Source organism: Haemaphysalis longicornis, unplaced genomic scaffold, assembly GCF_048455015.1.
Source record: "Haemaphysalis longicornis isolate Haplotype H1 unplaced genomic scaffold, Haemaphysalis longicornis Haplotype H1 scaffold_13, whole genome shotgun sequence".
In the NCBI taxonomy this organism is placed as follows: Eukaryota; Metazoa; Arthropoda; class Arachnida; order Ixodida; family Ixodidae; genus Haemaphysalis; species Haemaphysalis longicornis.
The window spans coordinates 4870794-4887674 of record NW_027526233.1 but is presented as its reverse complement, the minus strand read 5'-3'; the positions used below and the strand labels follow the sequence as shown (position 1 = coordinate 4887674).

At 48.1% G+C, this 16881-nt stretch overlaps 1 long non-coding RNA gene across 1 annotated transcript; it reads left to right on the top strand.

The window, feature by feature from the left end:
- The first annotated feature begins 221 nt into the window (after positions 1 to 221).
- Positions 222 to 3317, top strand: LOC144163987 (uncharacterized). Its single transcript, XR_013320980.1, has 3 exons — positions 222 to 484; positions 1687 to 2172; positions 2829 to 3317. It is a non-coding gene; the product is annotated as an uncharacterized LOC144163987 (long non-coding RNA).
- Positions 3318 to 16881: the final 13564 nt, after the last annotated feature.

Below are 16881 nucleotides of genomic sequence, written 5' to 3'. Positions count from 1 at the left end.
CGCGGCTTACAATTTAAAAATTGCGCGTTTGCGGTGCGCCACCTGTTGAATGCAAAACAAACCTTGCGCCATAAAAACGTTGCGGTGTGCGAAGTTCGAACAAAGCACCAAACGTACTCCACACTCCTTCCCTGCTATTTGATGTTTAGGCTGGTTCTGCCGGCGTGCGAACAAAGCAGTAAACGTACTCCGCACTCCTCTGCTCTTGTTTAGGGGTTTAGGGCTCGTTCACGGCACCAGCAGCATCAGTGGCGTAGAGTTTGCTGCAATTTTACGGTTTTTTTCTAGTTCGACGACGAAGTAGCAGTTAATTTCTTCAGCCGTTGTGACATGCGCGGGCGCGACCAACCTTTCGAGTTAGACTGCAAAGCCAGCGTCGATAACGTGGACGTGCTTCGTGCGGGGATGCGTACGCATGGCTGACTACTACGGCGAGGCAACCGTGCGTCGTGGATCGTCGACTGGGAGCCCCCAACCCAACGAGGTACTGTACCATAGATGCTCTTCGGCAGTGTCTTTATTTTTTGTGGCAAGGTCCTCGGAGGCGTTGCCAAATCACCCCCCTACCCGACCTGGTAAAATCAAGACAGACTGATCAGTTGCAGCTGCGAAGCTACACCAGCGAGATTTTTTTTTTGCTACGCATTTATTACAGTAGCGGTGGCTTAAAAATCTGGTTACTACTGATCACACTTGCTTCCGTCACGCTGAACAACGCCACGGGTCAATCATCGATGCCGCCGTCTTTCACGCTCAATTTCGAAGGGAAGAAGGGCTGGGATTTTTTGACCACGATTTGAAGCACCCGTGCAAAAACAATCCGTATTTCACTTCATGTTCAAATTAATTTATTTTTCCTTACGTAAGATTAAACAATATCAGAATAATGTGTGATGTAATTCTAATTCACAAACAAATAACGCTTCATAGTATGGTCCGAGCAAAAAGAGTCAAGCATGTGTGTCATGCTTTTAACATTTTCACAGATGAATGATTTTTAGCCAATTATCTCCTGCCCCCTTCGGTCTATAAAGGGGCACCCCTTGCTGAGGAGGAAAAAAAGACCAACTGAAAATGCTTTAAAAGAGGCTTTAAACGTGTCGTGTTATTACGTGTTCAGTAGATTTAAACGTAACCGAAATGTGGGAAGCATATAACTGTCCTATTTTGGAGAGAATTGTGTTATATGCAAGAGCATAACAGGCAACTGTTCCGCTTCGATTTCGTGAGCGATTGAGCAAGTTTTTTTTTTTTTTGCTTGGTACCAACACAAATTTTCCTAAAACGTCATTTTTCATACATGGGAAAATTAAGTGAAAGGCGAGTGCTAAACCTGTACAATTTCTTATTCCGCGAAGTAGATCAGAACATGACTTGGAGGCACATCTTTAATACAGTATGCGCATCACCTTGGAACTTCAGCATTTCTTAGTTGTCTGATTGTGAAACTTGTCAGATGAAGTGGGTAATTGAAGTAAAAAAAACATTGGCAGGTTACAGATTGCATATCTGGTTCTCAATAATATTCTCACAACTAAAATAATTCATAATATTACCGTTTAACACGTTTGTGTTTCATAAAATTGTAATTTAAGTAAAAAAATATATTGCAGGTTAGTCATTGTATATCAAGCTTTAAATAATATTTTGAGAATTGAGATAATTTGTGATATTCTCTTTTTACAGGTTTGTGTTCCACAAGGAGTGAAGGTGTCAGCACAGAAGCTTGAACGAAACTTCCGGAAAGCATTCTACTACTGCTAAGCATTTGTAGATGTCAAAATTAGGAAGTCACAAAAGCAACTCAGCAGAACGACCCATTCCTCAACTGGCCAGTCTCGCCGACTGCTGTCATCAAGCTGCATGAGGTGCTCAACCACGGGCTCGACTGCGCCGATGGGCTTCGCCTTCTAAAACCCACATCGGACAAAAGTGCCACATTCTTCCGCTACTTTCAAGATGATACGACCCCAGCAGCTGCACTAGCTCCTCATAAAACGAAGCTGGCAAGGCAGGAGGACGGTGAGGGCCTGCTCGCTAGCAGCGCTGTAAATCCCCCAGTCAGCACCGTCTACCATTGGTTCTGCGGGTGGCGGAGAGGGCAGTATGGCGACGAAGGAGTGAGCCCCCTCACTAAGCTGGACAGAAGAGCACCAAATCACGTTGAACATTGTAAGTAGCTATGTACCCCAGCACAGTCCATATATTGCTACTTTTATGTGACCTGTGCCAACGTTTATGCAAACATGGTATCTCTCTCAGTTTAATTTTCAGCTTCAAGCAAGCTATCATGCAGTGTAGACGGAAAGGTATCGCAAAAACTCTGTTCTGCAGTGTTGAATTCTCTAATTCGGGAGAAAGGCAGCGATGAGCACATGCACAGCCACGGCGCACTTAACTAGACTTGTCTGATGCACCTGTCCTCATGAAGATGGCACAGCCTGACTGTGAAAGCCTGTGCTTGTAAAACTACTTTTAAATTATGGCCCAGACGTTCATATGTCTCAGTACATACCTTCGATCTACTATTTTTGTTCCACTTAGAAGGAATAAATGGGCGTGTGGTATTCGCCACAACAGTGCAGCTCATAATACATCTTTATACGTGGCACAGCTAACAGCAGCCTGGCGTGGGAGCAATGCGCAATTTGAATCAAATTCAATGTGAAGTGAATTTTCACTATTCACATTTGAAAATAATTCATTTGCAGTAATCTTTTGCCATTTACATTCGAATATATGTAATTCGCGGTTGGTTTCTACTATTCGTATTTGAGAATATTCGATCTGATTCACAGTCAGTTTTCACTATTCCTAACTGTTCACAGCATGTCTGGAGGGGGCATTCAGGAAGCTTGACTGGGAAAGCAAACACAGGACAACTCCCAAGAAGCCAGCACCAGCACACCCACAGGGCAACGCCAACCGGTGGCAGCAGAGCCTGAACAGCAGCAGCTGCCTATGGATACCGAGCCACAGCTGGAGGCCCAGGGCTCAACTGGAAGCAGTCACCAACGTGAGGTGTTGAGGTGTGGCTTGTGCTCGTGCATTTATTTTAGCAAAGCCTAATAATTGTGACCCTTACTCCAGTTACTGGACACCTAGGTAGCAACTAGACACCTGAACAAGATCTGTTTCTCAGCAACACACTCCACTTTTGGAAAGAGCTACCTATTTTATAACCACGTGCATGCATTTTTTCAGGGGTCTCTTGTAGTAAAATTTATTTTTACGAAGGTACAATTGCAGGAGCTAAGTAGAAGAAGGCTACAGGATGCCAAAAAAGACACTCCAAAAATTAAGGCAATCCAACATGACTGCGTAGCATTATAGCAGAAGCAAGACGAACAAGTTTTTCCAATGCATGTAAAGGGGAGCAAGAATGAAGTAGTATTCATATGTCACAGCTAGTGTGAAATTTTGTATGCTGGCTGTCGTATGTCTTCCGAGGCCCTTTCTGACATAGGGAGGGTGCTAAGAGGAGGAGGAATAAACTTTCATTAAACAGCACTGTGCTGGTGTTAGGGGCCCCCACCAGGTGGGACAGTCTTCAGCCCAGCTTAAAAGAAGTGTTAAACAGACTCTGCCAGGATCCAATCTCATACCATTAGATACATAGTCAGTTGCACAGTGCAAGTTTTCGAGATGTAAAATTTTACATTCTGGTCTTAATGTTTTTTCTGTGTGTTTCGCTGAATAGTCCTTGTATGCCACTAAGGCCCTGTGAATAAAAAGGTGCCTTGCGAAAGCGCTAGGTCAGGGGCTCTCAAGTAAGGCTTTGAGGAACCCTGGGATTTTGAAGAGGCGTTGCTTGGGTTCTGTGAGACTAAAGTGGCTATGGTGTTGTGCTGCTGAGCCCAAGGACATGGGTTCGATACCGGCTGCGGTAGCAATTTTCCTGATAGAAGTGAAAAGCGAAAGCGTCTGTGTGTCGAGATTTCAGCGCACGTTAACTCTTCCTAGCTGTTCCTAGGTGACCAAAATTAAACCCCAGCTCTCTCCACTACAGCGCGCCTCATAAGCAAGGTGTAGTTTCGGTACTTTAAACCTCGCAGTCAATCAATCAATCAATCAGTCATTATTATGTAACTGAACATGGCACTAAACAAAGCTTTTTCTTGTGTTTTATTTTAGTTCAATGAATGCATTAATGTTTGTGAAACTAATCTGTAAACACCTGCGTAGTATTCTCTGGTCCAAACTGGTTATCTAAGCTTGGCAGGGGAAGGTGAGTTCTGTGAACATTTTTCTGCCCTAATGGGTTTCCCGGTAGGCCCATAGTTGAATACCTACGGAACACCCTTATTACTTCAGCAGTGCAAAGAAGACAATAGTAAAGATAGGAGATGCAACAAATTTTGAGTAAATCTGTGGTATATCCTGAACAAATTTTTCGTAGGACACTGTGGAGCTGCAGAAGATCTACGAGGAGTGGTGGCGCCAGCCTTCCCCAGCTGCTGGCAACCCATATTATGCCACTGCCCTTCAGCAGCTGCTGCGGCAGATGCACAAGATCAGAAAGGAGCCCCAGGAAGGAGCCTGCCCATGAAGGCAGGCTTCACCAGCGCCCGGAGGTGCGGCTGTACCGTCAAGGTCCAGCCCACAAGCATTGCCAGGCGTCGCCCTGGGGTCAACCGGGGACCAGGTAGAGTGCCTGCTGTCCAAGAGCTCGGCTAGCAAGAAGGTCAAGCGGTCCTCACGCCCTGAACCTCAGCGTCAGAGATGGGGTGCCGCACGCCAAAGCTCTCGGACTACAGAAGGGACAGAAGGCACCTAATAGGGTGCCCCTTGTGTGGGCCTCTTCATTTAGGGTTATGTTTTCTCCGGAGGTGTGTGAATGGCACTACAAGTTGTAAATGAAGAGTGAAAACTCACGGGAAATCAAATCCAATATTTTTAAATGCACATGTCTCGGCATTAAAGGCCAACTGCACTCAAATTTTTCTTTGTCCAAATAAGCAGTCTAAGCTCTTAAAATCACCTTGGCGAAATCCTGAGCTTCGCAAGCACACTGCACACTAGGTACCATCGTTCAAAGTAGCTCCATGCAGACGACGTTTGCACCTGGCGGAGAGTTGCCGAAACAAGTTCCGAGCAGCCTGTGACGGAGGTTGGGGAACCTGTCCCGTGAAGCTCGCATTTCTCCGGCGACTTGCAGGGCGCTCCGCCAGGTGCAGGGATGTGCTCGCCCGGGGTTTCTCTGCTACACCAGCGCGCTGTACCGCCGTCGCCATCACATGTTTAAACTAACCGCATAGGCAGGCGTATCCGCCATTTTTTTTTCAATGTAAAAAAAAAGAAAGAAAGATGAGAAGCCTACAAACTATTCACGCGCTTGCGAATGTCTTGGCGTTAGCAAACCTCTTTTTACTTAAAAATAAAATTTTTACTCAAAGATAAAAATAGCGCGCAATGAGCACATGCCTTACATTTGTCATTCCTATTGCATTTACCACAGAAAAAAAAAGATATTTTATAACTTTTTGGCCGCTTGCATCCCGCGTCCAATATGGGCCATATTTGGGCTGGCCCAACGCCACCTCCATCCTTTAGACCGTTTCAAAAGTTTGACGACCTAAATAGAGTTGTTGTACACGCGGCTATAAACGCTTGTGTGACTTTTGCCTCACTCGCTAAGTGAGCCAAAATCAGCCTTTCTCTAAGTAACAAATACATCAGCACAAATATCGGCCGTCGTCTTCGTCAAGTGCGAAAACTAACGAAACTTCTCCTCTCCTAAATAATAGACTAGATTTTTAAAAGTTCAATTCCCAAGTGAAGTATTTACTTTGAGTGTTAGATTTAGTTTATTTGAAAGTAAAATGTTTTCAGCAGCACCTGTATCTGGTTAAAGTAGAAAACAGTGGCAGATAGGAAATGTTTTCGTGCTTTAGTGCATCATTTAGCTGTGGAAGCTGGCTTATCGTTTTAGATCCGTTTTATAATTCGTTTCCCGATGGGCAGCAAGGCAAAAAATACTGGGTTGATATTCACGAAGCTGTTTGCACATAATGTATGGTAAAAATAGTGACCGATCGCAGCCCGCGTGCGGTTTGTTCCCTTCAAAGAGAGAGACGTGATAGCTGAAGCGTCGGCTATAACAAAAGCTCCTTTTCGAAATCGTACGGGCAAGTAGCGTTGTAAATCAGGGTCCGCTTTTTTAGTAAAATATGCTGTTGGGCTAGTTGGTTCATTGCTTAAAGGGGCACTGACACAAAATTTTGAAGGCGAGATAACGTCGGAGATAGATTGGTGGGAACACATATACATCATCTGCAAAATATCAGCGGCGAATACAGCCTAGAACATATTTAAAATCAATTTTGAAGTGTGCGAAACGCAACCGAGCAGCCAGCAGAGGACCACGCGCAATTGTAAATAAACAACATCCAAACACGTCACGAGTTTGTGTTTGCCGCTTCCGCACTACCGGCGTTTTACGCGGGCTCGCCCGGCTCGCCGCTCCAATCGGAGGGCCGGAGGGCGGAGCTTCTGCTCTCGAGAACGAACGACCCGATCGTTGGCGGCGGAGGCGCTGTGATTTCGTCAGCTAATCGGGCAGCTGGCCGCGACCAAAGTTCTACAGGGATTCCAGGCACTCTGTTTCTATTACTGTTTATTACCATTGGATGCGAAAACGCGCCGGAGGCACGAAAAGCCCACTGAGCTAGCCGCACGGTCGCTGTGCAGGCGGCGGCCACGGTCGCGAAGTGGCCCAGGCCGGCGCAGGTAGCTCGAGTGATAGCTTGTTACCGCTGCACGAAATTGTCCCCAAGTCCCGACCATAGTGGCTTACATGAGAAAGGAGCTAATGATGCGATGGCGGGTTGCATTAAAAATTGTCATCTGCACCGCTTACGAGAGCGGCACTCGAATATCCGCCGCAGTGCTGAGCCGAACACATCTGTAGGCGGACCTGTAGGCAGACCGGCCGGCTGCTCCCAGCGCGCGTCTTGCCACCCACCGTCTCGAGCGTCGCGCGTCGTTCTTTAGCCGCGGTAGCATTTGCACTCGCAGCGCCTGCGTCACATCCACGGTCGCTTTTTAATTAAGCGCCTCACGAGATCAGTACGTGGGGGCATTCGCAGAAACTGCCGTCGATGCGGATTCGACAGTGCTACGGCGGCTCTGCTCTGTGATGTCCCTCCGACGGTCACGTGGTCAGCTTTGTTCACACAAAATCCACAAAATCCATCGTTTCACGGCACTCGCTGAAACCGAAACTGCGACTGGCCGCATTTAAAATCCCTCTAATTAAACAACCGTCGCACGCTGAAGCAAATGAGGTTTCTACAGGTTATAAGTAGGTCACTAACTACTTATCGCAACGAAAAAAACAAGATGCTAAATTTTTGTGTCAGTGCCCCTTTAAGGAAAATCGAGCACTACAAACGAGGACAGAAAAAACGAAGAACGACGAGACAGATGCGCTACTAACAACTGATTTATTTCAAGGAAAGACAGCGATATAAGTAGCTTGTCTACAAACGCACAAACATACACAAAGGATAATAGATCTGAAAAAGATACTATAAAAACAAAATAGCCACAGCTGAAGACAACAATCACACCTTTTTATCGCATGTTGTCTAGGATCCGGTACTCCTTCGAAAACAGGGATAGCGATGCTTCACTGATACAGCTTGCGCTGTTTTTTTTTTGGATAACATACGCTTCGCGCAGTTCTTGCGCCACGGTGTCACGACTCTTTCCGATAATGATTGTCTCTGCCAGTCTCGGAAGGCATCCTTTGCCACACTCGCGGCAGTGATGAGGCAAATGCGACCCGGTGCCATTCTTCATGGAAAGATCATGTTCCCTGACATTTACGCATCGGCTGGTTTGTCTGATGTACACCTTACCGCAGAAGCAGTCATCGAAGTATCTCAGGAACACCTTGGGTATCGGCTAAAATAATTCCAATGCCTTGTTTTAAATTGCAGTCGTGACTGAAATAGATGCTCCCATAGCGGTACCGAAAACTTGCCTGTAGAATTCGCTTTTGTGCGAGAAGCAAGTGTTAGACAGGCAAAACCGTAGCAAGGTGCAGAGCTCAGTGACATCGAACGGCGTGCGATACACTAATGTCATGTCCTTGTGGAGGAACTGCCTGGAAGTGGAGCCCTTGCTCGTGTCTTCAGAAAACGTAGTGTGCAGATCGCGCATGTGCAAGCAAGCAAGCTCAAGGGTGACTTGCTTAACATAAAGGATCCTCCCTCGGCAACGTTTCCCTGGTGTGGTCTACAAAATCCCATGCGCCGACTGCGAATCGGTATACATTGGTGAAAGCGGAAATTTCTGCCGGCGTCTTAAACAGCACAAAAATGACGTCACCAAGGGCCACACCGTGACGAATGCACTTGCAGAGCATGCCGAGAAGATGGGCCACAAGATAGAGTGGGACCACGCGCGCATCATAGCCACGGAGTGGAGTGGATAAACTTTATTAAGACGAGCTTCAGGTGCCCGCCAGGTGGGGGGCCTTCTGTAGTCCGGGAAGCCCTGGTCCGCGCTGGCTGCCCTAGCCCTCTCCACCAGGATACGCTGGACTGAGAGGTCGGAGCTGGCCAGCTGTTCCGCCCACTGCTCGTACGTTGGGTGAGGATTTGGGGTAAGAGATGGGGTTTTCTGACACTCCCATACCATGTGGTACAGGGTACCTGGTTGGGGACAGAAATTACACGTTGAGTAGTAGAGGGTGGGGTACATGGCATGGAGGAAAGGCAGTCACCTGTGCTCTGGATAAATGGGGATGTGGTGGCGGGAAGCGTCGTCGTTCGTGGCGGTAATGGGCGAGGATGTCCGCGTATGAATTGAGAGTAGCGGGCTTGGGAGAGCGAAGCGGCTGCGTGACTTCGCCTTCTTGAGAAACGGCCCGGTGTGTATGAACGCGGGCAGCAGCGTGTGCCGCCTCGTTCCCCTCGAAGGACTCATGTCCGGGGGTCCAGATGATGTGCATTTCCGGGAGCTGGTGCACACTTTGCAGAATTTTTAGGGCCGTGGGTGTTATTCGACCTAGCAGGAAGTTGCGGCAGGCGGATTATAGTGAAGTAGTCGTTTCCAGTGGTGACGGCTAGAGCGATGGCAAGTCCTTCTGCTGCCTCAATAGATGTCGTGTGTACTGTAGCGGCCGTCAGTTCTGCACTGTTGGCTCCGGTGACACTCACGGCATGTTCCGGTTGTTGGTGGTATGGAGAGGCATCCGTGTAACGAGTACAGGGAAGGTTGGGGAAGCGTTTTCTAAGGGCTCGTATCCGGGCTTCTCGGCGTGCCTTGTTATAGATGGGGTGCATATTTCTGGGAATGCGTGCGATTGTGATGTACTGTCGGATGGTTAGAGGGATGCGTTGCCTCTGTTCGCATTTTGGGGGAGGCCTGTAGCCGAGCCGGGTAAGTGTAGCCCTGCCGGTTGGCGTGAGCTTAAGTCGCGTGAATTGGGAGATGCGATGAGCTTCTTCCAGTTCCTCCCATGTATTATGGACGCCGAGCTGTAGAAGTTTTCTTGTTGCTATTTTTGGAGGCAGTCCAAGGGCGGCCTCGTAGGCCTGGCGTATGGCGATGTTTAGCTTTTCTTTCTCTGCGGGTTTCAGGGCCAAATACGGTGGCGTAACCTGGCTAATAAGGAGGGCGTGAATGATGCGCAGGGTGTCAGCTTCTTGTAGCCCAAGTCGCTGATGGGAGATCCTGCGGATGAGGTGAATGAGCTGGTCAAGAGTCCGTTGCAAGGGAAGGATAGTCTGAGCGCTTGAGCCATCTTTTGGTATGGTGAGGCCTAATATGCGTAGGTGTGGGACATTGGGGACGCGTTGCTCATTAATGGTAAGTTCTGGATCTGGTATGGGATCTGGACGCTTCTTATATGTCCTTTTGCACAGGGTTAGAAGGGCAGATTTTTCGGGGGCACAATCGAGTCCTCGGGCTTTCAGGTATTGTTGGGTGACCTGAATGGCTGCTTGAAGTGCATCTTGCTGGTCGCCCGGAGATCCAGTGGGGACCCAGAGCGTTAGGTCGTCCGCGTATATTGCGTGGCGAAGATTCGGGATGGCTTTTAGTAGGGGTGGCAAGTCTTTCATTATGAGGTTGAATAGTATTTGGGATACTACCAACCCCTGCGCAGTGCCCTTTGGCAGGGTTTTAAATGCGTCGGATCGACGGTGCCCGATGCCCACTGTTGCTGTGTGCTGGGTTAGAAAGGAGACAAAGTATTGGAATGTGCGCTCGCCACAGTTCGTAGATGCGAGGCCTTGAAGGATGGCTTGGTGAGAAACGTTGTCGAATGCCCCCTTAATGTCAAGGGCCAAGATGGACCGCTTGCTGTGACTATTAAAGTCGTCCAGCACTTCCTCCTTAAGCTGAAGTAGTATGTCTTGGGTTGACAGATGTGGGCGGAAGCCGTACATCGTGTCAGGGAAGTAGCGGTTGTCTTCAACGTGGGGCGAGAGCCGGTTGTAAACAAGGTGTTCAAACAATTTGCCGACACATGAGGTCAGAGAAATAGGCCTCAGATTCTTGGAGTTCAAGGGTTTGCCAGGCTTGGGGATGAAAGTGACGTCTGCGTGTTTCCACTGTGGGGGCAAGGAACCCGCCAGCCAGCACTCATTGATGTAGACTAGAAGATTTTCTAGGACGGCATGGTCGAGGTTTCGCAATAATTTGTTAGGGATTTTGTCTCGACCCGGAGTGGTGTTTCCGGTGAGGTTGTACGCTGCCGCCTCGATTTCAGCAATGGAGAACGGCTCGTCCATTTTGGGATTCGGATCGCCTGTGTAGTCAGGTGCCTGGGTGGGTTGGACGTGAGGTGGGGGTGCCAAGGCTTGCTTAATAAGTTCGTCCAACAAGTCTTCTTCTGTGCCCGGGTAATTGTGGATTAATCGGCGAAGCTGGTCTGCTGCGACCGCCTTATATTCACCGGGGCCCATAAGGGAACGGAGCAGGTACCATGTGCGGCGGGTTCCCAGCGTTCCTTGCAGCTTGTTGCAGAACTGCGTCCAGTTGTGCTGGCTCAGCTCACGGGCGTACACTTCAGCTTCTGCCGTAATTTCCGCAATGCGGATCTTCAGCTTGCGGTTCGTCTTGTTCTTTTTCCACCGCCTGATTAGCCCTCTACGGGCGTCCCAGAGGTGGAGGAGATGGGCATCGATGGCTGGGTTATCCTGCGTAAGGGAAAGTTCCTTGGCGTGTTTTCTTGCCTCTTGAATGAGCTTGGTAGTCCATTCCTCGAGACTGTTATCCGATCAGCGGGGGTGGTTTCTCGGAAGTTCTTCCAATTTGTTATGCACGCAGTGCCAATTTTTTGGCTGCTCGCTCTTTGATGGGAGATTTGTGACTGAATTATGTAGTGGTCGCCGGGAAAGAATTTCGCAACGAGGCTCAATCTTGAATCGCTAATAATTCAGACAACAAGCAACACAATCAACAGATCATCTGGCACTCTAAACCATGTGTACTCCCGTACATTACGTCATGCGCTCAACGCTACTTAGGAGCCTGCTGCTAAGCCATCAATCCATTATGAACAAGGGATCCATACGGATCCCGAAACGTCAATTTTGTTGCAACATTTATACAAATGCCTTTACCTGACCAGATGGCATTCCGTCGAACTCTCTACAAAGACAGAGATTGGCTTATAGGTTTATAGATGACGCAGCTACACTCTCACACCTACCGACAGTGCTACTTGGGAATGCCACATCAAAGGGAACATTAAGGCGTCTCTCGCAGCCGAGCGCACATGCAGCAAGCTACTCTCTGAAGCACAGCTCAATGGGTAGGCCACGCATCACACATAAAACAGCAACTGTATGTCACAGCTTTGCTTGTTAATCATCTGTACAGACTGTGTAGGTGAATTTTTTTGCCAATGCACTTAGTGAGAGATGTTGCTGTGCTTTGTTTGTGTGGGTGCTGCTACAATTGCTGAAGTTGTTAATGTGAATGTACTGAGTTATAGGAGTACGCTTATGACTGAAGTTGTGTTTTTATGGTTCGCATAATGCCACCTTTTTAAGGCTAGGACGCAGGCTCCTGCTTGTGATTCTTGCTTTTGATGTTTTGTACTTGCATATCTTTGTGGTGCAAACAAACTTTGTTGCAAGTCAAGCACTTGTCGTGTCCTTCTTTCAGGCCTGTGGGCAGCAGAAATGCCACAAGGTGTAATATGCGCAGAATGTAGCTCACTCATTTCAAGCACGAAGAACTACACTGAACTTTTTCATGTTTCGACACTTTTTGCACCTCAAAGGTTGCTGCTATGCTTAAAAAGAGAGAAAGAGGAAGTAAATATATTGGGATGCAAAAGCGACACAGCACAGGAGCATAGTTCAGCACATCTGCCCAGGAGGGACCTAATGGATTTACGGTACAATACAGACGCCTAAGAGACACTAAAGTGCAAAAGCAAGTTGGCCAGCATCAGTAATTACAGTGTTGTGAATACAAATAATATGCCACTTGCAGCAGCAGTACTTTATTAGTGCATGAAAATTCCCAAAGTGGCGTGAAAACAGGCACGGCTGCCCCATATATTGTTCTGCACGACAACTTGTGACATTACTAATTGCGGATGTCAAGACAAGACTGGTGGAACTAGTCGAAGCGTTCTTCTGAAGCAAACACTGATGCAGGGATATGAATGTGTGCAAGAACTTTTCCTGGTCTTGTGCTTCTTAAAAGACAAAAACCTCATCTAGCAAACATAAAATATGATGCCTCATCCCACGCTTTGTTGCAGTGTCGATTTCATCAGAATGTTTTGCCTTGCCTACAAGCACAGCCACAAAAATGCATGCATGTGGGTGCACTAGAGACTGTAGTACTGCACCTAGCTAGTGACTTAGCGCATACAGATAAAGCAGCTAGTGACAGCAGGGGATTATGAGCACAATCAGCAGGAAACAAGACGGCTGTGAAATGCTTTGATCAATGGCGCAGGCATGTTCGCGTAGCAGCTTTTCCTAGGTGGTGCCACTGCGGGCGTTCCTAGGGAAGCTTTGCCGATGTCATAATGCCCTGCCAGCAAAGAGATGGGGCTGGGTGGCCTATTTTGCTGTACGCCGCCACACCAAGGTAGCATTAGGTAGAATGTAACAGAATGACAGAACGTAACTTTGAAAAGTGAAGGGCAATCAGAAAAGTTTTTAAGAAGGCGGTAACAACTGAATAGTCGGGCTTGGCTTGCTCTGGGCGCTTTGTGACGTGCCCTGATACGTTTCCAAAAAGCGAAAGAGAAAAAGCCAGTTCGATGAATAAAAGAAAAGGCTTTGAAAAATTTTGGTTTTTCTGGCAGACCAACTTTTACAGCCAGTTCAGCACTGTTAGCTGGCCTGCAGCAACACATGCATGTACACTTCACTCTTAAAAGAGTGTCTCGTGCGCAAATTCAGCGTACAGCAGACCAATTGCAAAGCGTGGGTTTTAGCAAGTTTGTCACATAGCCTTTGATGTGATGACTATTGCATTATAATGACCAGTTTCCCAAATATGCTTCCAGAAGTGAGCATTTTTAAGCAATTCTGCTCTCACCATGTGAACTGCACGACAGGTAAAAACAATGGCTACCGTGGCTGTAGCCAAAGAAAACGGGGGGCGAAATTTGATTAAGCACCGGACAACACATTTAGCAACGGAAGCACACACCAAAGGCCACAATGAAGACATGAGGAAACGTAGAGCGCTGAAGTTTACAAGACGACCACAGAATAAAGGGACAAACGAAACGGTTGGTGTGATTCGTTTGCTCCTTTATTCTGTGGTCGTCTTTTAAACTTCAGCGCTCTGCTTTTCCTCATGTCTTCATACCAACTAGCCCAACACCCAAGCTTTGCTGAATAACACAATTAAAGGTCATCCTGCCTGATGGAGGCAACGCATGTGAGCAATAGTAAATCACTGAAGGACTCTGGCCAGTTATCATTCCGCCTGACGAAACTTTAGGGAGTTCCAATTGCCGTCTCGTCAGCACGGAACGCTAGAAAAAAAAATATATCTGAAGCAACACGGTTGTCTGCACTATCGCAGAAACAATCAGGGCAATTTTCGGACCAAAGGTTAAGCTGATTCCATGTAGGTATGTAGGGTAAACGGTGCAGATCCACGTTTGACAAACAGCCGTTCCAACCACGCGGCGATTTGCGAACGGCCGAGGGCGTGAAATAGAGCAGTAGTAAATCACTGAAGGACTCTGGCCAGTTATCATTCCGCCTGACGAAACTTTAGGGAGTTCCAATTGCCGTCTCGTCAGCACGGAACGCTAGAAAAAAAATATATCTGAAGCAACACGGTTTTCTGCACCCGTGGTCTGCACTATCGCAGAAACAATCAGGGCACAAAATGCAATTTTCGGGCCAAAGGTTAAGCTGATTCCATGTAGGGTAAACAGTGGAGGTCCACGTTTGACGAACAGCCGTTCCAACCACGCGGCGATTTGCGAACGGCTGAGGAGGCACTTCGAAATCCACAGCGGCGGGCAAACACCTGACAATTAAAGGTTGACTTTATAACTTTTACAGCGGCGGTCGATCACCACAGGGTGAATGGTGTAGATCTAGATACACGCTCGAGAAACAACCGGTTCATATACACGGCGATTGGCGAACGGTTGAGGCACTTCGAAATCTACAGCAGCGGGCAACGCCTGAGAACGCGTAATCACGCACAGAGGCACGGTTGAAGCACTTCACGTAAGAGCATGAGGAGCGGATGCGGTAGCGCACACTGTGTATCCAAACCACGACCGGCTGTCGTGACCCAAACCACGACCGGCTTGATCCAAACACTTGCCGCTTCACGTAAGTGCATAAGCGGCGGGAAACACCTGTTGAGAACGCGAAATCCAACACAGGCACGGTTGAAGCACTCGTAACTTCGTTAGAATATGAATGATTAGGTGTTCAATCCACAGCGCGGCCGTCGCAGAAAGCGAAATACAACATGCCGATTGAAACACTTCACGTAACATGAGCACAGGCTAGCGCAGAGGGCACAGCTCCCGGCGGCTCCGGCAGGTCCCAGAGCGCAGGGAGTGTGCACAACGGCGGAAAAGCCAAGCGCCCTTCGCCTTTGCCACTCGCACTCCTCCTTTTCTTCCTTTGGCGTCTGAGCGTCCGGGCATTTTATTTCACGCCTCCCGGAGAGGGGGGCGGCTCGCGGCGTTCTCTTCGGCGGCCTTCGATATATCACATGCCGGGTAGTTTTCTCCTTTTCTCCGCAACGCGGATGGGCCTATTTCCGGTCTGGTGCCACAAAAAAGCAGGCATGGGTGCCTGCTCGCAAGTGCGCGCTCGGGCTCGTAGGGCGTTTTTGAAGCAATAAATGTTTGTAGTCGAGTGGTCCCGTTGAAAGGGAAGTATTGAGCTCATCACTCAAACTCCGCGCGCACTCAAAACACAAAACAAACGACAAAACTGTGCGTACAGGTTCATGCATAGAAGAGGTTCGTACACAGCGATTACGACGACGGAAATGGGAGAATCTACCCGCGAAGTTGACCAGTGACAGCCGATCGGGCAGCCATGGCTTATGTGACGTCCCTCAGGCCATGCATAATGAGGCCAACTGAAGAGAGAGCGGTTTGTTTTTCCGCGTCTTTCACATCGATTTGCGCGCTCACCGCTTCACGTGCACGTGTAATATTTGGCTCAGGTATTCCTGGCAGTGTAATCTAAACGTTGCGCAGGTTTACTTGCACTGCTCAAAGAGTGTTGCAGGGTCCCTTTAAGTACATTTCTGCGGAAGAGAAATAGTATTTTAGGGCGATTTCTCCGTAAAAGTAAGCAGGTAGTAGTTTCCGTCGGTCCTGTGGCATTTCGTGTGTCAATTTTATATATTGTCACGTACCCACAAGCATGTGAACGAACTTTTAATTTGTGACATCGCAGCCAAGATGACGACGACGACGAACCAGTGCTACCCGGAATGCGTCATCATCAGTGTTTTGCTCTAGCAGCTCGAGTGCTTATCGGTAAGAGCGTTCTCCTCTGCCGCTTCTTCTAATACCTTCCTCTAAGTAAAGCTTAAAAATACCCCCAAATGTGCATTTGCTGTACTCGTCAATATCCAAATTTCAAATCACGAATTGAATCATCTTGTCCAAAAATGCATTTCACTCAGCATAACCAAATGTCTATTACGGTCAGGTCTTAACCCATCAGGGTGGATCAAGATTAAAGAAAATCTAAAACTCGCGTAATTTAATGCACGTGATTGCCCACATGTGTGGAGGGTGTGTGCCACGACTCACTGGAATACTGTAATCCCTCGTTATAACAACATCGGTTTACTCCAAATATCGCTTTATTCGAAATATCTTCTGGTCCCAACCCAAACGCATGCATTTTAGGCCGCATAACTCGAAGCGCACGAAGAGCTTGACCCGCTTAGAGCGAAGTGGCGAGCGGAGACGTCGCCGAGAAGCAGCGACCCAGCGGCAAGTCAGGCTGTCAACATGGTGGGTTAACAAAATGGCGTTTCTCCGGCGATTTTTGTCTCGTGCAGGCTTGCACATCACATCACTTGCATGCGGGTGGCTGTTATTGTTGGGATGAAATATTTCGTGCAGGCTTGCACATCACAACCAGTTGTCGCGGCCACACGGCGCCTGTGTTAACCGTCTAGCTTGCGAGTTCAGACGGTCGGCCATTTGCGGTCCGCTCAGCCGGCCCGCAATGTGGATGTGCTCCGCTTTGGATCGGACCGCGGCGGACCATGACGTCTCATCACATGACCGATTGGACCGCGGACTCGATCCGTCGTGTGGATCGGCCTTTAGATGCTCTGGATAGTCTACAGGGCATACGAAAACCATTAGAGGAGCAATGCTGAACATTCAATCCTCCCGTAACGTAGAAAGGCATTGAGATAGCTGTGGCCTGAATTTTTTAA